The 22,319-nt window shown below is 39.4% G+C and overlaps 2 pseudogenes; one reads left to right on the top strand and one right to left on the bottom strand.

The window, feature by feature from the left end:
- Positions 1-6,042, top strand: part of LOC100358102 (cold shock domain-containing protein E1 pseudogene) — a 53,006-nt pseudogene extending 46,964 nt beyond the window's left edge.
- A 14,117-nt stretch (positions 6,043-20,159) lies between these two features.
- On the bottom strand, positions 20,160-21,719 carry LOC100358361 (eukaryotic translation initiation factor 5 pseudogene; annotated as a pseudogene).
- Between the last annotated feature and the right edge of the window lie 600 nt (positions 21,720-22,319).

Here is a 22,319-nt window from a genome sequence, read left to right as displayed (position 1 = left end):
TCCCGCTCAGGTCTGAAACAGGACAAGGATGTTCACTTTCATAATATTTGAAATAAATTTAAAAAATGATCACTGGGACTAGTGAGATGGCATTGGTACATGCCACCCTGATGGGATTGAATTGGAATCCCCTGGTATGTTTCTAACTCTACCATTTGAGGTAAGTCATCTTGAGCATGTCCCGAATTGCACATCTCTTCCCTCTCTTATTCCCACTCCTATATTTAACAGTGATCACTTTTCAGTTAAGTTTCACTAGTCCCAGGGATCAATTTCTATTCACAACTGATCATAATGATAGGACTAAGAGCCAAAGGGAGAACATAAACAATACTAATGTCTGCAAATACTAGCTGATAGAATAAAAAAGGGAGAGAACGATCCAACATGGGAAACGAGATACACAGCAGACCCATAGAATGGCAGATGTCCTAAACAGCACTCTGGCCTCAGAATCAGCCCTTAAGGCACGCAGATCTGGCTGAAAAGCCCATGAGAGTATTTCAGGCATGGAAAGCCAAATCACTCTGGCAAAAAAAAAAAACAAAACAAAACAAAACAAAAAAAACACCCTACATGAAAGATCTCTGCGAGTGAGATCCCAGTGGAAAGAACAGGTCATCAAAGAAGGAGGTACCTTTCTCTGAAGGGAGGAGAGAACTTCCACTTTGACTACGACCTTGTCTAAGTATGATCAGAGTCAGTGTACTCAAAAGGCTTCCATAGTCTTGGCAATTCATGACAAGAGCCTAGGGTGATTACTGAAGCCATAAACAAGAGTGTCAATTTGTTAAGTCAACAACAGGAGTCACTCTGCACTTACTCCTCATGTAAGATCTCTGTCCTCATAATGCTGTACATTGAGATTTAATGCTATAACTAGTACTCAAACAGTATTTTTCACTTTGTGTTTCTATGTGGGTGCAAACTGTTGAAATCTTTACTTAATATATGCTAAACTGATCTTCTGTATATAAAGAGAATTGAAAATGAATCTTGATGTGAATGGAAGGGGGGAGGGAGAGGGAAAGGGGAGGGTTGCAGGTGGGAGGAAAGTTATGGGGGGGGAGCCATTGAAATCCATAAGCTGTACTCTGGAAATTTATATCCATTAAATAAAAGTTAAAAAAAATTAAAGACCTCTACAATGAAAATTTATAAAACATTGATAAAAAAAGCATCAAAGACACAAAAATTGGAAAGATATTTTTTGTTCAGGAATTAGAAGAATTAATGTTGTTAAAATATCTATACTGCCTAAATCCATCTACAGATTCAGTGCAATCTCTATCACAATTCAATGACCTTCTTTACAGAATTAGAAAAAAACAATACTGTGTGGCCTGCTTCCTGCATTGGATCATTCTCTCCTTTTTAATTCTATTTATTGTTATTAGCAAACACTTGGTGTTATTTACGTGATCCCTTTGACACTTTATCCTATCTATATAATTAGTTACACACTTAATATGATCACTTTCATGTGTAAAATGGCATTAGTACCTGCCAACTAAGGGGAATTTGGAGTCCCATGGCAAATTTTTAGCTTTGCTCTTAGGTGTAAGTCCATGGGAACGTGCCATACACAGTAGACTCACAGAATGATAAATGCCTTAAATAGCATTCTGACCTCAGAATCAGCCCTTAAGGCATTCAGATCTGGCTAAAAAGACCATGAGACCGTTTCAGGCATGTAAAGCCAAGACACTGTGGCAAAAAAATGATCTACATAAAGGATCTTTGTGGGATCCCAGTGGAAAGAAGGTGCCATCAAAGAATGTACTTTTCTCTGAAGGGAGGAGAGAACGTCTACTTTGACTATGACCTCATCTAAATAAGATTGGAGTTGGCCAACTCAAAAGGCTTCCATAGCCTTGGCAATTCATGTCAAGAGCCTCAGGTGATCACTGATGTCATATATAAGAGTGTCAATTGTTATATCAACAACAGGAGTCACTGTGCACTTGCTCCCCATGTAGGACCTCTGTCTTTAATGAGTTGTACTATGAGAATTAAAAGTAAAACTAGGCCAGTGCCACAGCTTACTAGGCTAATCCTCTGCCTGCGGCACCAGCACACCGGGTTCTAGTCCCAGTCGGGGCACTGGGTTCTTTCCCGGTTGCCCTTCATCCAGTCCAGCTCTCTGCTGAGGCCCGGGAGTGCAGTAGAGAATGACCCAAGTCCTTGGGCCCTGCACCTGCATGGGAGACCAGGAGAAGCACCTGACTCCTGGCTTCGGATCAGTGCAGCACACCGGCCACAGTGTGCCAGCCATAGAGGCCATTTGTGGGGTGAACCAACAGAGAAAGGAAGACCTCTCTCTCTCTCTCTCTCTCTAACTCTGCCTGTCAAAAAAAAAAAAAAAAACTAGTCTCCAAACAGTACTTTACACTTTGTGTGTGTCTGTGTGGGTGCAAAACTGTTAAAATCTTAGTATATTGTTGATCTTCTGTAAAAGATAATTAAACCTCCGCCTTGCGGCGCTGGCACACCGGGTTCTAGTCCCAGTTGGGGCACCAGATTCTGTCCCGGTTGCCCCTCTTCCAGGCCAGCTCTCTGCTGTGGCCAGGGAGTGCAGTGGAGTATGGCCCAAGTACTTGGGCCCTGCACCCCATAGGAGACCAGGATAAGTACCTGGCTCCTGCCTTCGGATCAGCGCGGTGCGCCGGCCGTGGCGGCCATTGGAGGGTGAACCAACGGCAAAGGAAGACCTTTCTCTCTGTCTCTCTCTCACTGTCCACTCTGCCTGTCAAAAGAAAAAAAGATAATTAAAAATGAATCTTAATGAAGAATGGGATGGGAGAGGGAGTAGGAGGTGGGACAGTCTGAGGTGAGAGGTCGGATATGGGGGAAAGAACCACTATATTCCAAAAGCTGTACCTATGAAATTTTTATTTATTAAATAAAAGATGTCTAAAAAAGAGAAAAAATACTAAAATTCATTTCAAATTGCAAAAGACTCAGAAAAGCCAAAGCAACCCTGAGGGAGATAAAAATCAAGCTATAGGCATCATAATAAGTTGGCTCAACAGTATTCTACAAAGTTATAGAAATTAAAATGGCATGATATTGGCATAAAAATCAGCACATTGGTCAACAGAATCAAATAGAGAGCCCAGAAATTAATTCACATATATACAACCAAATGACTTTTTACAAAGGTACCAAGAACATACAATGGAGAAAGAATAGTTTTTCAAGTAATGATAATTACAAAACTGGTTATACATATGTAGAAAAATAAAATGAGAACTCTACTACATACAAAAGTGATCTTAAGATGGATAAAAGACCTCTCAGTAACACCGGAAACTGTGAAATTGCCTGAAGAAAACATAGGGAAAACACTCCAAGACATTAGTATATATGCTGACTTCTTGGATAATATCCCAAAAGCATAGGCAGCAAAAGAAACACTAAACAAATTGGATTATTATATCAAACTCAGAGTTGCTGCACAGCAAAATAAACAATAGTCTGAAAAGACTTCTGATAGAATATAAGAAAATATTTCCAAGTGACTTATCTGATGAAGGATTAATGACCATAATGTATCAACAACTCAAAAAAAGAGCAAAAATAACCAACCAATCCATTTAAGAAATTAGCAAAGGACCTGAAGAGCTCATTTGCAAAAGAAGAAATGCAAATGTCCAACAAATATATATTTAAAAAAGCTACATGGAACTATCCATCAGAGAAATGCACATCAAAACCACAATGAGATATCACTTCATCTCCTGTCAGAATGGCTATTACCATAAACACAGAGCGAGTGAAAGAACCAAGATAGCTGAACAGGGGAAAGATGTGCTGATTTTGTGCGCAGGAAGATAACAGAAGAAAGGAGAAAGAAGTGTGTTCCCAAGGGACAGTTGGAGAGATGTTTGCAGTAGAAATTCTACAGAAGAAAGAGAGATGTCATGGCAGCAGGATGGTACAGTTATTCAGCAGTGATCAGGACACTGACAGGAACTTCCACAGCCAGTGGTTTGAGGGGATGCCATCCAATTTGTTTAGTGTTTCTTTTGCTGCCTATGCTTTTGGGGTATTATCCAAGAAGTCAGCATATATACTAATGTCTTTATGTTCAGCAGGAAACTAGAGATAAAATTAACATTGCAATTGATAACAATAAACATACTGGTCCTGAAAGTACTCGGACATTATGCTGTTGACAAACAAGCCTGCTGTCAGGGAGTAGTTTCTTCCATGAAGGAGGCTTTATTGAGAAAGGTATTAGAAAATAAATATTCTTTTGCTATAGTGAATACAGAAAAATTACAGCTTGGAGGTGACATGCAATTCACTCTCGTGGATAGAAATGGTAAAGAAGTTGCAACAGATATCAGACTATTGTCTCAAGGAATGGTCAATTTTAAAGATATCACTATCAAACATTTTGAAGAAACTGTAACCAAAGTTATAACAAAAGTAGCCATCAAAAATCAGAATGACACATTGCCAGGATACACCAAAGTTGACCTTTTGATTCCTGAAGATCTTCCCTTTGGAGTCAAAGATAACAAATTCAAGGTGACCTTGCTAGGAGGCAACCATATTAAGTTCAATATTTCAATAGATCAATATGAACATTTAGAATGAGCAACCTGCATAGAAATTCTATCAAACACATTTCAGTTCACTAATGAAGCCAGAGAAATGGGTGTGGCTGCTGCCATGAGAGATGGTTTGGGTTTCACTGAGTGTGTGGATTGTGATGCTTGAATTTTTTTTAACTTTAGTGAAATTCTAGATGGGGAACCATTCCTTATTGCAGATGAAGTAGAGTCTATTGCAGTTCCTGACATTTCTCTGCCCTAAAACATCATACTATTAGGATTGAAAAGCTTCACAAGGTCACAGTTTCACTCCATTCTCTCTTAGATAGTCATTGTCTGGGCACTGTAGAAAATGAAGCCACTAGTTCTAATTCTAAAACACTAGCCCAAATACAGGTAGAGAGATGGAAGCTAAGGGTGGCATTATTACTTACGAAGTTTGGGTGAACCTGACCTTCACTTTCAAGCCAACGATGTGGAAGGACCTACTTCTCCTCAAATAGAAGGTCAGGTTGAATTTATTTGTGGAAAACAAGGCCCTGACCAGCTTCTGTGTGACTTTTCAATCATAATGGAAACGCTATGAGGCTCTTGGGTTATGTGGCAACTCTGAAGGATAATTTTGGATTTGTTAAAGCAGCCAATCATGGTAAGGAAATCTTTTTCAATTATAGTGAATTCTCTGGTGATGTTGACAGCCTGGAACTGGGAGACATGGTCAAGTGCAGTTTATCTAGAGGCAAAGGCAGCAGAATCAGTGCTGAAAAAGAGGACAAAGCACACTCAGTGAATATCGTTACAGAGAGAGCTGATACCACCTTCTACTCTGGTAAAGTCATTTACCCGCTAAGGAGTGTTGATCCAGCACAGACAGAGTGCTGAGCAATGATTGAGATTGTGGAGGAGGGAGATATGAAAGGTGAGGCCTATCTATTTTGCCTAGTTGGAAGAAACAAAGAAGACTGCTTGCAGAGAGGGAAGATGGTCAATTTCCAGGTCTGTGTCCTGAGCCAAAATGCATAGTATGGTCTACATCATCATATTAATGTGTATGACCAGGGTGGAGTGTGTGAAAGATCAGTTTGGCTTCACAAAGTATGAAGTAGGAGACAGCATGAAGCTCTTTTGCCACGTGAAAGAAGTTCAGGATGGCACTGAGCTACAGGCAGATGAAGTGGAGTTGTTGGTGATTCTTAACCAGTACCCTGGCAAGTGCAGCAGCTGTTATGTTTGGTGAGTCTGTGAGGGTCCCAAGGCTGTTGAAGCTCCTTGGCCTGATTGCATGGTCAGTCATTTGAAGAGCACCACCTTGGATGAAGCCAGTTCCTCCCACCTAACAGTTTGTTGTCAGCCAAGGGGACCAGATAACTCAATGAGATTTGGTGCAGAAAGAACTGTCAAGGGGTGTCATGGACTAATGCCATCCACAAGGCATAATGGATCACTAATGTGTTATGATCTAGCTGGGGGCATCTGGTGAAGGGTATTGAGTATCTCCCTCTTCATTCCTCCCAAAATCTGGAATACTTACTCTGTTCAGCTATTGCAACAATTGTAACACCTTCCTTGTGTTGTGCTTAAAAACATAAATAAATTTAAGAAACCCACTTTAAAATTATGCACATTTTCAGCCTGGAAAAACTTAATATGGTGCCTTATTGTATCAATTTAAGGAGCTTCACTTGGTGCATTTAGTGAAATTGGTAATTGTGAAATCCACTTCACCTATGTGAGTGAAAAATACAGAAGGATCTTCTTAGCCCTATGAAATTCTGCATTTGATATTTAGTATATACATGACCTTTGTAACTTCTGGTAAGGTGTTTTCCTAAGCACTGAGTTGCATTCTTTTTCTTTCCTTCCTGTTCAGTATGCTTTAATTCTGAGGACCATATGATGTCAAAATACATTACCTTTTTAAATATATATTGTATTTAAGTTTCATATATTTCCCTTATACCATTATAGGAACATAGTGGCACTTCCCCCCACCCTTCCTACCCCTCCCTCTCATATTCCCACTTTTAATTTTTACAAAAATCTTTTTTCAGTAGTCTTAATGCTCTTATAGTTAAAGCTACCCTAGTAACAGAGTTCAACAGATAGTATGAAGAGAAAACAAAACAAAGCAAAACAAAGTACTGTTCCTCAACGAGAGAGACAGGGGCTATAAACATCATTGATTATCAAAATAGTTCTTCCACTTCAATATGTTATAATTCAGGTATTGTTTCCAATTAGTGGATAATATCACCACAATAACTTTCAAATTTCTTAGTTATGGACATCTGAGTTACCTCCAAGCAGCACCATTGTGAGTATGCTGGACCAGTTCCTTTAGTTTTATGCATAGAGTGGGATTTCTATATCATCACATGGACAAGAATTATTCTAGAAAAAGGCAATTGTCAGCAGTACATGAACTTTCATGTTTCCAAGTTTCTAATTTTTATAATCTCTTGGCATTAAAAAGCATATCATAATTATTTCTGATCATGGAAATCATGATATCTATCTCTTTGGAACTGGCTTATTTCACTAAGCATAATGGTTTCGAGTTGCAACCATCTTGTTGCGAAAGACAGGATTTCATTTTTTTTTACAACTGGGAAATATTCCAGAGTGCATGTATACCATAATTTCTTTATCCAGTAATCAGTTGATGGACATCTGGGTTGACTCCATTATCTTGGCTATTGTGAACTGTGCTGCAATGAACATGGGGTATAGATAACTCTCCCGTATATTGATTTGTTTTGGTTTGGGTAAATTCCCAGGAGTAGAAGGGCTGATTTGTGTGGTAGGTCTATATTCAGATTTCTGAGGTATCTCTATACTGTCTTCCACAGTGGTTGCACCAGTTACATTCCCATCAACAGTGTATCAGGATACCTGTTTCCCCACATCCTTGCCAGCATTTGTCATTTTTTGATCTGTATGTGGGACATTCTAATTGAAGTGAGGCAAAACCTCATTGTGGTTTTGATTTGCATTTCCTTGGTGGCTAGTGATCCTGATCATTTTCTTTTTTTTTAACTTTTATTTAATGAATATAGATTTCCAAAGTACAGCTTATGGAATACATTGACATCCCCCCCACCGATGACTTCCCTCCCACCTGCAACCCTCCCCTTTCCCGCTCCCTCTCCATTTCCATTCACATCAAGATTCATTTTCAATTATCTATATATACAGAAGATCAGTTTAGATTACACTAAGTAAAGATTTCAACAGTTTCCACCCACATAGAAACACAAAGTGAAAAACACTGCTTGAGTACTCGTTATAGCATTAAGCCTCAATGTACAGCACATTAAGGACAGAGATCCTACATGAGGAGTAAGTGCACAGTGACTCCTGTTGTTCACTTTACAAATTGACACTCCTGTTTATGGCATCAGCAATCTCCCTATGCTCCAGTCATGAGTTTTCAAGACCATGGAAGCCCCTTGAGTTCTCCGACTCTTATCTTATTTATACAAGGCCATGGTCAAAGTGGAAGTTCTCTCCTCCCTTCAGAGAAAGGTACCTCCTTCTTTAAAGACCTGTTCTTTCCACTGGGATCTCACTCACAGAGATCTTTCATTTAGGTCCTTTTTTTTTGCCAGAGTTTCTTGGCTTTCCATGCCTGAAATACTCTCATGGGCTTTTCAGCCAGATCCAAATGCCTTTAGGGCTGATTCTGAGGCCAGAATGCTGTTTAGGACATCTGCCGTTCTATGAGTCTGCTGTGTATCCCGCTTCCCATGTCAGATCGTTCTCTTCTTCTTAATTCTATTAGATAGTATTAGCAGACACTGGTCTTGTTTATGTGATCCCTTTGACTCTTAGTCCTTTCATTATGATCAATTGTGAACTGAAATTGATCACTTGGAATAGTGAGATGGCATTGGTACATGCCACCTTGATGGGATTGAATTGGAATCCCCTGGTATGTTTCTAACTCTACTGTTTGGGGCAAGTCAGCTTGAGCATGTCCCAAATTGTACATCTCTTCCCTCTCTTATTCCCACTCTTACATTTAACAGGGATGACATTTCAGTTAAATTTTAACACTTAAGAATAACTGTGCATTTATTACAGAATTAAACCAGTAGTATTAAGTAGAACAGACAAAAAACTACTAAGAGGGATAATGTATTAAGTTGTTCATTAACAGTCAGGGCTATGCTGATCAAGTCACTGTTTTTCATAGTGTCCATTTCACTTCAACAGGTTTCCTTTTTGGTGTTCAGTCAGTTGTCACCGATCAGGGAGAACATATGGTATTTGTCCCTTTGGGACTGGCTTATTTCACTCAGCATGATGTGTTCCAGATTCCTCCATATTGTTGTAAATGACTGGATTTCATTGTTTCTTACTGCGGTATAGTATTCTAAAAGTACATATCCCATAATTTCTTTATCCAGTCTACCGTTGATGGGCATTTAGGTTGGTTCCAGGTCTTGGCTATTGTGAATTGAGCTGCAATAAACATTAGGGTGCAGACCGCTTTTTTGTTTACCAATTTAAATTCCTTTGGGTAAATTCCAAGGAGTGGGATGGCTGGGTTGAACGGTAGGGTTATATTCAGGTTTCTGAGGAATCTCCAGAATGGCTTCCATAGTGGCTTGACCAGTTTGCATTCCCACCAACAGTGGGTTAGTGTCCCTTTTTCCCCACATCCTCGCCAGCATCTATTGTTGGTAGATTTCTGAATGTGAGCCATTCTAACTGGGGTGAGGTGAAGCCTCATTGTGGTTTTGATTTGCATTTCCCTGATTGCTAGTGATCTTGAACATTTTTTCATGTCCCTGTTGGCCATTTGGATTTCCTCTTTTGAAAAATGTCTATTGAGGTCCTTGACCCATCTCTTAAGTGGGTTGTTTGTTTTGTTTTTGTGGAGTTTCTTGATCTCTTTGTAGATTCTGGTTATTAACCCTTTATCAGTTGCATAGTTTGCAAATATATTTTCCCATTCTGTCGGTTGTCTCTTCACTCTCCTGACTGTTTCTTTTGCAGTACAGAAACTTCTCAATTTGATGCAATCCCAATAGTTGATTTTGGCTTTGACTGCCTGTGCCTCCTGAGTCTTTTCCAGAAACTCTTTGCCTGTGCCAATATCTTGAAGGATTTCTCCAATGTTCTCTAATAACTTGATGGTTGTTAGTTCGTAGATTTAAGTCTTTAATCCATGTTGAGTGGATTTTTGTGTAAGGTGAAAGGTAGGACTCTTGCTTCATGCTTCTGCACATGGGAATCCAGTTTTCCCAGCACCATTTATTGAATAGACTGTCCTTGCTCCAGGAATTGGTTTTAGATCCTTGATCAAATATAAGTTGGCTGTAGATGTTTGGGTTGATTTCTGGTGTTTCAATTCTGTTCCATTGGTCTATCCATCTGTTTCTGTACCAGTACCATGCTGTTTTGATTACAACTGCTCTGTAGTATATCCTGAAATCTGGTATTGTGATGCCTCCACCTTTGTTTTTGTTGTACAAGATTGCTTTAGCTATTCGAGGTCTCTTTTGTCTCCATATGAATTTCAGCATCATTTTTTCCAGATCTGAGAAGAAGGTCCTCGGTATCTTGATTGGTATTGCATTGAATCTATAAATTGCTTTTTGGAGAATGGACATTTTGATGATATTGATTCTTCCAATCCATGAGCATGGAAGATTTTTCCATTTCTTGGTATCCTCTTCTATTTCTTTCTTTAAAATTTTATAATTCTCATCGTAGAGATCTTTAACGTCCTTGGTTAGATTTATTCCAAGGTATTTGATTGTTTTTGTAGCTATTGTGAATGGGATTGATCTTAGCAGTTCTTTCTCAGCCGTGGCATTGCTTGTGTATACAAAGGCTATTGATTTTTGTGCATTGGTTTTATATCCTGCCACTTTGCAAACTCCTCTATGAGTTCCAGTAGTCTCTTAATAGAGTTCTTTGGATCCTCTAAGTAAAGAATCATATCGTCTGCAAAGAGGGATAGTTTGACTTCTTCTTTCTCAATTTGTATTCCTTTAGTTTCTTTTTCTTGTCTGATGGCTCTGGCTAAAACTTCCAGAACTATGTTAAATAGCAGTGGTGAGAGTGGGCATCCCTGTCTGGTGCCAGATCTCAGTGGAAATGCTTCCAACTTTTCCCCATTCAATAGGATGCTGGCCATGGGTTTTTCATAAATTGCTTTGATTATATTGAGGAATGTTCCTTCTATACCCAATTTTCTTAGAGTTTTCATCATGAAAGGGTGTTGAATTTTATCGAATGCTTTCTCTGCATCTATTGAGATAATCATATTGTTTTTCTTCTGCAGTCTGTTAATGTGGTGAATCACATTGATTGATTTGCGAATGTTGAACCATCCCTGCATACGAGGGATAAATCCCACCTGGTCTGGGTGGATGATTTTCCTGATGTGTTGTTGTATTCTATTAGCGAGAATTTTATTGAGGATTTTTGCATCTATGTTCATCAGGGATATTGGTCTATAATTTTCTTTCATGCTGCATCTTTCTCTGGCTTAGGAATTAAGGTGATGCTGGCTTCATAGAAAGAATTTGGGAGGATTCCCTCTTCTTCGATTGTTCTGAATAGTTTGAGAAGAAATGGGATTAGTTCTTCTTTAAATGTCTGGTAGAATTCAGCAGTGAATCCATCTGGTCCTGGGCTTTTCTTTGTTGGGAGGCCTTTATTACTGTTTCAATTTCTGTCACAGTTATGGGTCTGTTTAGGTTTTCAATGTCTTCCTGGTTCAATTTAGGTAGGTTGCATGTGTCCAGGAATCTATCCATTTCTGATAGATTTTCCTGTTTGCTGGCATACAAGTCCTTGTAGTAATTTCTGATGATTCTTTTTATTTCTGTGGTGTCTGTTGTTACTTTTCCTTTTTCATCTCTGATTTTATTGATTTGGGTCTTTTCTCTTCTTTTTTTATTTAGTTGGGCCAATGGGGTGTCAATTTTGTTTATTTTTTCAAAAAACCAGCTCTTCGCTTGGCTGATTTTTGTAATGTTTTTTGGAATCAATCCTGTAAATATCTTCTCTGGTTTTAATTATTTCTCTTCTCCTACTAGATTTGGGTTTGGTTTGCTGCAGTTTTTCTAGGTCCTTGAGATGTGCTGAAAGCTCATTTATTTGGTACCTTTCCAATTTCTTGATATAGGCACCTATTGCTATAAACTTGCCTCTCAATACTGCTTTTGTCATATCCCATAAGTTTCGATATGTTGTGTTGTTATCCTCATTTACTTCCAGAAAGTTTTTGATTTCTCTTTTGATTTCTTGAATGACCCAGTGTTCATTCAGGAGCATGTTGTTCAGTCTCCATGTGTTTGCATACTTTCTGGGGTTTCCTGAGTTGCTAATTTCCAGCTTCATTCCGCTGTGGTCTGAGAAGCTGCATGGTATGATTCTAATTCTTTTAAATTTGCTGAGACTTGCTTTATGGCCTAGTATGTGATCAATCCTAGAGAAGGTTCCATGCGCTGCTGAGAAGAATGTAAAGTCTTTAGATGTAGGATTGAAAGTTCTGTAGATATCTGTTGGATCCATTTGGGCTATAGTGTCAATTAAATCTGCTGTTTCCTTGTTGATCTTCTGTCCAGATGATCTGTCTATTTCTGAGAGTGGAGTATTGAAGTCCCCCAGTACTATTGTATTGGAATCTAAGTCTCCCTTTAAGTCCCTTAACATATCATTTAAATAGACCAGTGCCCTGTAATTAGGTGCATATACATTTATAATAGTTACATCTTCCTGTTGAATTGAACCCTTAATCATTATGTAGTGCCCCTCTTTGTCTCCCTTAACAGTTTTTGTATTAAAGTTTATTTTGTCTGATATTAATATGGCTACACCTGCTTTTTTTTTGTTTCTGTTGGCATGGAATATCTTTTTCCAACCTTTAACTTTCAGTCTGCTTGCATCTTTGTTAGAGATGTGTTTCTTGTAGGCAACAAATAGTTGGGTTTTGTTCCTTAAGCCAATCAGCCAATCGGTGTCTTTTAAATGAAGAGTTAAGTCCATTGAGGGTTTAATGTGACTATTGATACATAGTTACTTTGCTCTGCCATTTTCCCAGAGATATTTTCTAGTATATGCTTTGAGCTTCCCATGCTCTTTTACTGGTAGGTGTTCTTCCTTTACCTTCTTTCATATTGATGGCCGTGTTTCTGTGTTTCTGAGTGTAGCACATCTTTAAGTATCTTTTGCAGGGCCGGACGAGTAGCGGCAAAGTCTTTCAATTTCTGTTTGCTATGAAAGGTCTTTATTTCACCTTCATTCACAAATGAGAGTTTAGCAGGATATAATATTCTGGGCTGGCAATTTTTCTCTCTTAGCACCTGTGCTATGTCTCGCCATTCCCTCCTAGCCTGTAGTGTTTCTGATGAGAAGTCTGCTGTGAGTCTAATTGGAGATCCTCTGAGAGTAATCTGACGTTTCTCTCTTGCACATTTTAGGATCTTTTCTTTGTGTTTCACTGTGGGGAGTTTAATTACAACGTGTCGTGATGAGGATCTCTTTTGGTCATGTTTACTGGGGGTTCTATGAGCTTCCTGTACAAGGATGTCTCTGTCCTTCTCCAAACCTGGAAAGTTCTCTGCTAGTATCTCAGTAAAAAGGCCTTCTAATCCTTTTTCTGTCTCCATGCCTTCAGGAACTCCTAGAACTCGAATGTTGTTTTTTTTTAATAGTATCCTGTAGATTCCCGACAATATTTTTTAGATTTCTTTTTTTTTAACTTTTATTTAATGAATATAAATTTCCAGAGTACAGCTTATGGATTACAATGGCTTCCCCCCCATAACGTCCCTCCAACCCGCAACCCTCCCCTTATCCACTCCCTCTCCCCTTCCATTCACATCAAGATTCATTTTCAATTATCTTTATACACAGAAGATCAGTTTAGCATATATTAAGTAAAGATTTCAACAGTTTGCGCCCACACAGAAACACAAAGTGAAAAATACTATTTGAGTTATAGCATTAAATCTCAATGTACAGCACATTAAGGACAGAGATCCTACATGAGGAGTAAGTGCACAGTGACTCCTGTTGTTGACTTAACAAATTGACACTCCTGTTTATGGCATCAGTAATCACCCTAGGCTCTTGTCATGAGCTGCCAAGGCTATGGAAGCCCCCTGAGTTCACTGACTCTGATCATTTTCAGACAAGGCCATGGTCAAAGTGGAAGTTCTCTCCTCCCTTCAGAGAAAGGTACCTCCTTCTTTGATGACCCATTCTTTCCACTGGGATCTCACTCGTGGAGATCTTTTATTTAGGTCATTTTTTTCCCCCAGAGTGTCTTGGCTTTCCATGCCTGAAATACTCTCATGGGCATTTCAGCCGGATCCGCATGCCTTAAGGGCTGATTATGAGGCCAGAGTGCTGTTAGGACATCTGCTATTCTATGGGTCTGCTGTGTATTCCGCTTCCCACGTTGGATCGTTCTCTCCCTTTTTGATTCTATCAGCTAGTATTTGCAGACACTATTCTTGTTTATGTGATCCCTTTGATTCTTAGTCCTATCATTATGATCAATTGTGAACAGAAATTGATCACTGGGACTAGTGAGATGGCATTGGTACATGCCACGTTGATGGGATTGAATTGGAATCCCCTGGTATGTTTCTAACTCTACCATTTGAGGTAAGTCAGCTTGAGCATGTCCCGAATTGCACATCTCTTCCCTCTCTTATTCCCACTCTTATATTTAACAGCAATCACTTTTCAGTTAAGTTTCAGCACTTAAGAAGAATTGTGTATTGATTACAGTATTCAACCAAAAAGCATTTCTCTTCTTTTCTTTGGTTTGACTGTAAATTTTCCTGTGCTCTGTCTTCTAAGTCCAATATTCTCTCTTCTGCTTCACCCATTCTGTTTTTAAGGCTCTCTAATGTGTTTGTCATTTGATCTATTTAGTTCTTCATTTCATTTTGATTTCTCTTCCCTATCACACTTTGCTGTTCTACTAGTTTCTGCATTTCATTTTGATTCCTCCTTAAGATTTCATTTTCTAAAGGAGATTTTCTATCCTTTCCAGTAAGGATTTCTGTAGCTCAAGCATTTGTTTTTGAAAACTTCTAATTGTTCTTATCATAAATTTTTTGAAATCGGTATCTTGCATTTCTTCCATCTCATCATCTTCATAATCTTGGCTTGGGGTGTCTTGTTCATTTGGGGGTGTCATAATGTCTTCCTTGATCTTGTTTCCTCGCTTTCTGCATTTGTTGCTTGGCATTGTGGATATATCCTTTGGATTCTTCTTCCCTCGTGGTGGTATTTTTTCTTGTTATACTATAACTGCATTAAGTGGACTGTCTGCTTTTAATGGAGCCTTAGAGGCTTGAGATGGGTGTAGCCTGAGAGCTCTGTTTGGTTCCTCAGGGTTAAGGGTGTGCCAAAGATGGCACTCCTAGTTAGGCTTGGTAAATCTCTCTCTTTCTTTCTTTCTTTCTTTTTTTGATTCAAAAGGGAAGTAATTGCACACAGCTCATGTTCCAGCACTGGTGCGTTGATTCTGCTGCTGGTGTCCCGCACCGTGGGCTCCCATGCTCTCCATGCAAGTCCACTGTGAATCACTAGTTCTGGAAGAGTTTCCTCTGCTGTTTCTTCCCCTGAACCTGCAGTATCTCCACTTTTATTAAACTGTCTTCCCAGACTATCAGTGTGCTCCCTTCCTATTCCACCATCTTGCCCAACCTCTCAGGGTACATATTATAAGGTAGCTGGAATTAGAAGTAGAGCAAGTCATGTCAAGAGCCTCAGGTGATCGCTGACATCATACATAAGAGTGTTAATTGTTAAATTAACAACAGGAGTCCTACCCATGCAGGACCTCTGTCCTTAATGAGTTGTACTATGAAAATGAACGATAAAACTTGTACTCAAACAATTCTTTATATTTTCCAGGGGGATACAAATTGTTACAATCTTTCCTTGTTATAGAGTTGGTCTTCTGTATATAAAGTTAATTAAAAATGAATCTGGCCAGTGCCGCAGCTCAATAGGCTAATCTTCCGCCTACGGCGCCAGCACCCCAGTCGGGGTGCCGGATTCTGTCCCGGTTGCCCCTCTTCCAGTCCAGCTCTCTGCTGTGGCCCGGGAGTGCAGTGGAGGATGGCCCAAGTGCTTGGGCCCTGAACCCACATGGGAGACCAGGAGAAACACCTGGCTCCTGGCTTCGGATCAGCGCAGTGCGCCGGCCGCAGTGCGCCAGCCGCAGCAGCCATTGGAGGGTGAACCATTGGTAAAGTAAGATCTTTCTCTCTGTCTCTCTCTCTCTCTCACTGTCCACTCTGCCTAACCAAAATAAATGAATCTTAATGAAGAATGCGGTGGGTGAAGGAAGAGGAGGTGGGATGGGAGTGGGAGTAGGAGGGTAGGGATGGGGGGAAGAACCACTAATTCCTAAAGTTGTATTTATAAAATTTGTATTCATTAAATAAAAAGGTTTCTTAAAAAAAGAAGTAGAGCAAGAACTCAAAGACCGATACTCCAATATAGGATACAACCATTTCAATGACATCTTGACCACTGTGGCAAATACCTCACTGGAGAATATCAGTTAATACAATTATTATGGAGGATAGTATGAAATTTCCTAAAGAAACCAGAACTACCATGTATCCTAGCATTTTCACTACTAAGTACACTTCCAAAGAATTGAGATTATATATCAAAGAGTCACCTGCACTCATTTGTTTATAGCAGCACTGTTCACAATGGTTAAGATACAGAAGTGGCTGGCACCACAGCTCAATTGGCTAATCCTCTGCCTGCGGCACCGGCACCCCGGCTTCTAGTCCCGGTTGGGGTGCCGGATTCTGTCCCAGTTGCTCCTCTTCCAGTCCAGCTCTCTGCTGTGGCCCGGGAAGACAGTGGAAGATGGCCCAAGTGCTTGGGCCCTGCACCCGCATAGGAGACCAGGAGAAAGCACCTGGCTCCTGGCTTCAGATCGGTGCAGCGCACCGGCCATGGTGGCCATTTGGGGAGTGAACCAACTGAAGGAAGACCTTTCTCTCTGTCTCTCTCTCTCTCACTGTCTAACTCTGCCTGTCAAAAAAAAAAAAAAAGCTGCAGATGCAACCCATGTGTCCATCAGTGGATGGAACGGATGAAGAAAATGTAACATCATGGGCATTTGGCACAGCATTTAAAGAAAATGTGGTATGCATTCACAGTAAAAAAATATTATTCCACCACAAAAAAATGAGTTCCTGTCATCTGTAGCAATAAGGATGGAGCTGGAGGACACTGTTAACTGAAGTAAATCAGGCACAGAAAGATAAATGCCGCATGTTCTCACTTACATGTGGAAGCTAAAAGATGGGCTCACGGAAGTAGAGAATAGAACAATGGTTGCCAGAGTCTGAGAGGAGTGTGAAAGCTTAGAGGAAATGGACAGAGGATGCTTAATGGGACCAAGGGTGCAGTTGGATTTGAGGAACAACTTCTAAGATTCTATAGCACAGTAGCATAATTATGGCTGACAACAATTAATTGAGTATTTCAAAGTAGCTAGTAGAGAACAAATGATAAATGCCTGAGGAGGTAGATACATCAGTAATGCAGATGTGATTGTACATTGTATACAGGTATTGAAATGTCATCCGAAACCCCATAAATACATACAATCATTCTGGCTCTCTCTCTTTCCTCTTTGTCTGCCTGCCTACCTTCCTACTTTCCTTTTTCTTAAGAATAGTTAAAATCGACTCTTTTGGCAAAATTTCCAGATTACAACATAATATTAACTGTAATGTGGTATTAGATCTCTAGGCTTATCTCTACTATGTAGTTATGACTTTGTATACTTCTTCCTACATTTCTCATTCGTGTCCCCCACCATAACTCTTTCCTGCTAATCACTGTTCTGTTCTGTTTCTATGTGTTTGACTTTTTTTATATTCCACATGAAATGAGATTATATAGTATGGACATTTCTGTGTCTGATTAATCTCATTTAGCATAAATGTCCTCTGGTCTAGAATCATCTATGCTGTTGTAAATGGCATAATCTCCTTTTTAAAATAGGAATAATATTCCTTTGTGTGCATGCTTTTATGTGTACATGTGAGTGTGCTAAATATCATAATTTCTTTATATATTTGTCCATAGACAGAAACAACACATGTTGTTTCCCTAAATTAACTATTGTGAATGATGTAACAAAGAATGTGGGAGTACAGATATCCTTTCTTTAATTTTAATTATTTTAATCAAGTAATATAGCTGTTTGAAACAGGAAATTTTAAGACAGTTCAATAGAGCAAAGTGAAGGATTACTCTATTAGGATATGCTCCATTAATAAAATTCAATAGATTATGTGAATTTTAATTCTCCTGGAAATTTGGCACCAGACTGAACATTAGTCCAAGCCGAAATTTTCTCTTTAATAGAAGCCCTAAATATATTTTCCTTCAGGTTAAAAGTAAAAACTTTATAACAGAACGTCATTAGCTTAACACTGTTGAGTGCACTTACCTTAGGTCACCAGGATCTCCCATAGTATTTTAATTGATGAAATCAAATTGGCTGTACAGCAGAATTTGAAACCTAGGTGACCTGTGAGTTTGCAAGCTCTCCCACCTTGGTGTAACACAGCACATTCTATCCCAAGTATATGGCTCCCGTTCTACTCTAACCAGAACCTATCAAAAGGCAATTGTAAACAAACTCTCCAAATAATATTGCTATGTTTCAATTCCTTAAAATATCGAGTTAACAAGGCTTTATTTTATCAACTGTTTGTAGAATTTCAATGTGAAAAAATTTACATACATTTGTTATTAAAGTCTCATAGTCTGTGAAAGGGGTCACAATGAAATAAGGGAATTCTGTGAATCCAATCCTCCAAACAAAGCTTAACCATATGGATTCCCAAATCCCTCAGAGCACTTTTTTCAGAAAGGAATAAACATAACACATTTCCATCTTGAAGATGATTACTCAAATATAGTCAGAACTCAGATCCAGTGAGTTTACATTAGCTCATTGGTCAAGGAATGCTCTCACAGGTCCAAATCTGAAGCCCTGCAGAGGCTGGTATAGGCCCTAGTCACCTGCACTCAGTGGCCATCATCACAGACCTCATGGGTGTCTGCCTAGATTGAAAGTGAAGTAAAAAGTATCTAAAATATTTTTTAACTTTTATTTCATAAATACAAATTTCCAAAGTACAGTTTATGGATTAGAATGGCCCCCCACACACAAGCTCCCCCGCAACCTGCACCCCTCCCATCTCCCGCTATCTTTCGCATTCCATTTGGATCAAGATTCATTTTCAATTATCTTTATATACAGAAGATCAATTCAGTATAAATTAAGTATAGATTTCAACAGTTTGTGCCCACACCAAAACACAAAGTGTAAAATACTGTTTCAGTACTAGTTATAGCGTTAATTCACATTGTACAACACATTAAGGACAGAGATCCTACATGAGGAGTAAGTGCACAGTGACTCCTGTTGTTGACTTAGCAAATTGACACTCTTGTTTATGGCATCAGTAATCTCCCTAGGCTCTTGTCATGAGTTGCGAAGGCTATGGAAGCATTTTGAGTTCACTGACTTTGATCTTATTTAGACAAGGTCATAGTTAACGTGGAAGTTCTCTCTTCCCTTCAGAGAAAGGTACCTCCTTTGATGGCCCATCCTTTCCACTGGGATCTCACTCACAGAGATCTTTCATTTAGTTTGTTTTTGTTTTTGTTTTTTCCCAGAGTGTCTTGGCTTTCCATGCCTAAAATACTCTCATGGGCTCTTCAGCCAGATCCAAATGCCTTAAGGGCTAGTTCTGAGGCCAGAGTGCTGTTTAGGGCATTTGCCATTCTATGAGTCTGCTGTGTATCCCGCTTCCCATGTTGGATCGTTCTCTTCTTCTTAATTCTATTAGATAGTATTAGCAGACACTGGTCTTGTTTATGTGATCCCTTTGACTCTTAGTCCTTTCATTATGATCAATTGTGAACTGAAATTGATCACTTGGACTAGTGAGATGGCATTGGTACATGCCACCTTGATGGGATTGAATTGGAATCCCCTGGCACGTTTCTAACTTTACCGTTTGGGGCAAGTCAGCTTGAGCATGTCCCAAACTGTACATCTCCTCCCTCTCTTATTCCCACTCTTATATTTAACAGGGATCACTTTTCAGTTAAATTTAAACACCTAAGAATAATTGTGTGTTAATTACAGAGTTCAACCAATAGTATTAAGTAGGACAAAAATAATACTAAAAGCGATAAAGTTTTAAGTTGTTCATCAACAGTCAGAACAAGGGCTGATCAAGTCACTGTTTACTGTTTCTTGTAGTGTCCATTTCACTTCAACAGGTTTCATACAGGGATGCCAACTCTCACCACTGCTATTCAATATAGTTCTAGAAGTTTTAACCAGAGCCATTAGGCAAGAAAAAGAAATTAAAGGGATAAAAATTGGGAAGGAAGAAGTCAAACTATCCTGCTTTGCAGATGATTAAAATACCCCAAATCTTATACCAAAATGAAGGCTCTGACTTAGAAAAATACTTTTAACCTTATTTAACATTGAGACAAAAAATCAAGTTTGAAACACAGTAACACTTATTTTGAAAAGATAGTAACCAAAATCTAGAAAGTATAAGCTATGTGGTTCAAGTAGAAAAGGCATTGAAAAAAACCATAGTATTCGGGAAAATACACCAACTCAATGTTCTCATCTTCATCACCAGAAGGTTCTTCTTCTGCCTCCTTCAGCCATTTAATAAATGGTTCTGCTTTGACATGAATCTTTGGCAACTTTTTTAAGATTTATCGATTTATTTGAAAGAATTACACAGAGAGAGAAGGAAAGTGAAACAGAGAAAGAGAGAGAGAGGAGAGAGAGAGGTCTTCCATCCACTGGTTCACTCCCCAGTTGGCTGCAATAGCCAGAGCTGCACCAATCCGAAACCAGGAGCTTCCTGTGGGTCTCCCACATGGGCACAGGGGCCCAAGGATTTCTGCCATCTTCTACTGCTTTCCCAGGCCATGGCAGAGAGCTGGATCAGAAGTAGAGCAGTGGGACTCAAACTGGCACCCATATGGGATGCCGGCACTGCAGGTGGCAGCTTTACCCACTCTGCCACAGTGTCAGCCCCTGGCAAGTTCTTTTGAGATGTATTTCTTAGAAGCATTTTCCAACCGCTTGATGATTTCCTCTTCTTCTTAAAGATATGCTTCATACATCTCCTTCGAGGTATGTGGAATCTTGGAGATGAGCTGAGCTTGATGCATTGCTACCACACACTCCAAACTGAAGAAATTACCATTCAGCTTTTATGTCGTTGTAACAAAATCTTGGGAAATGGTACCTGTATTTCTTAATTTGGTCTCTAATCTTCTCATTCAAAAGAACCTCTGCCAGAACAAGAGGACCAACAGCTTTTACATACAGTATTTCTGTGTCAACAACAATTTCCTTGTCAAATGAGTCAATAATACCCTCTTTTCTTTTTCTTAACAAAATCTTCTACAGTTCTTTCCAAATCATCACTGAGCATCAGAACTTTCACCTTGTCACTGATTTCATCCATTCTGCACCTTTGAGCTTCTTCAGTCGTATCCTCCCCCCAGTCATCATTGTCCTCCTCTTCCTCAGTATGTGGAGGACTGATTTCACTCGGTGGTGGTAGTAGTGTTTCACTGCTGGATACAGGGCCATTTTCCTTGTCTTTGCCCTTCTTGCTTTTCTTTTACATTTCTTTCTTTCCTGTACCACTGTCATTGTTCTCAGGAGAGTTTTTGAGAATGAAAATGTAGAGTTTATGATGTGTGAACCATGCTTCGATAGCCATGGGCTTTACAAGAATTACCTATTGTTTGCTTCTTTGGCTCGACATGCAGATCTGTTTCAGGATTCTTACACTCAGAATAGAGAACAAACTTTTTAATGAATTCATCAAACATATCTTGCAGCTTATTTGCCTCATGAGATCCATTGACAATATAACAATCATTGTTAACATCAAACTGGGTCTGTACTCCCAGCTTACAACCAAAATACTTGATGGAATATGTTAGAGGTCTTTGCAATGCCAACCATGTTGATTAGAACTGTCTTGATTCCATCTTCTTTGCCCTCAACCTTGGCAATCAGATCTTGAAATGATAGAACTGGTCTGACACACTGCGGTTGACATTGACAGACATTTTGCCTTATTAGTGGCTTTGTCATTAGGATGAAGAGATCTTTATTGCACATTTTTTGTATCTTCTGTCTGGAGAAAAAGGGATGACATAAACAACTGCAAGAGTTCTCGGACTCAGACATGAAAAAATTTTCACCACTGGGACTGTAAGCTTCTCGCTTGCATGCTATGTGTCCCCAACACTGGTACCCAGGTACCAATGGCTGTGCAACAGCTCTCTGGAATGTTCTCGCTCTGACTGAAGTAGAGATACCCTTACAAGTTGATTTCACTTCCTCTGGAGAGGGATTGCTAGGTGAAATAGTAGCTCTATTTTTATTTCTTTAGGACTTGAAGCTGTTTTCCACAATGTCTATAACAATCTGTATGTAACACCCTTAGTGTATAAATGTTCCCTTTTCTCCAGATCTTCACCAAAACTTGTCTTTGTGGTAAAAGACATCCTAAAAGGTGGAATATGACATCTCATTATGGTTTTGATTTGTGTTTCCCTGATGATTAGTCAAGTTGAGTGCCTTTGCAAATACCTGTTAGCCATCTTATGATTCTATTGAAGAAATGTCTATTTCAGGTCCCTTGCCCATTTTTAATTTGGTTTTTG

The sequence above is a fragment of the Oryctolagus cuniculus genome, chromosome 5, assembly GCF_051225735.1.
Source record: "Oryctolagus cuniculus isolate XC-2025 breed Fujian yellow rabbit chromosome 5, ASM5122573v1, whole genome shotgun sequence".
In the NCBI taxonomy this organism is placed as follows: Eukaryota; Metazoa; Chordata; class Mammalia; order Lagomorpha; family Leporidae; genus Oryctolagus; species Oryctolagus cuniculus.
The sequence above is the reverse complement of the archived record's forward strand: the minus strand, read 5'-3'. Positions and strand labels throughout refer to the sequence as shown.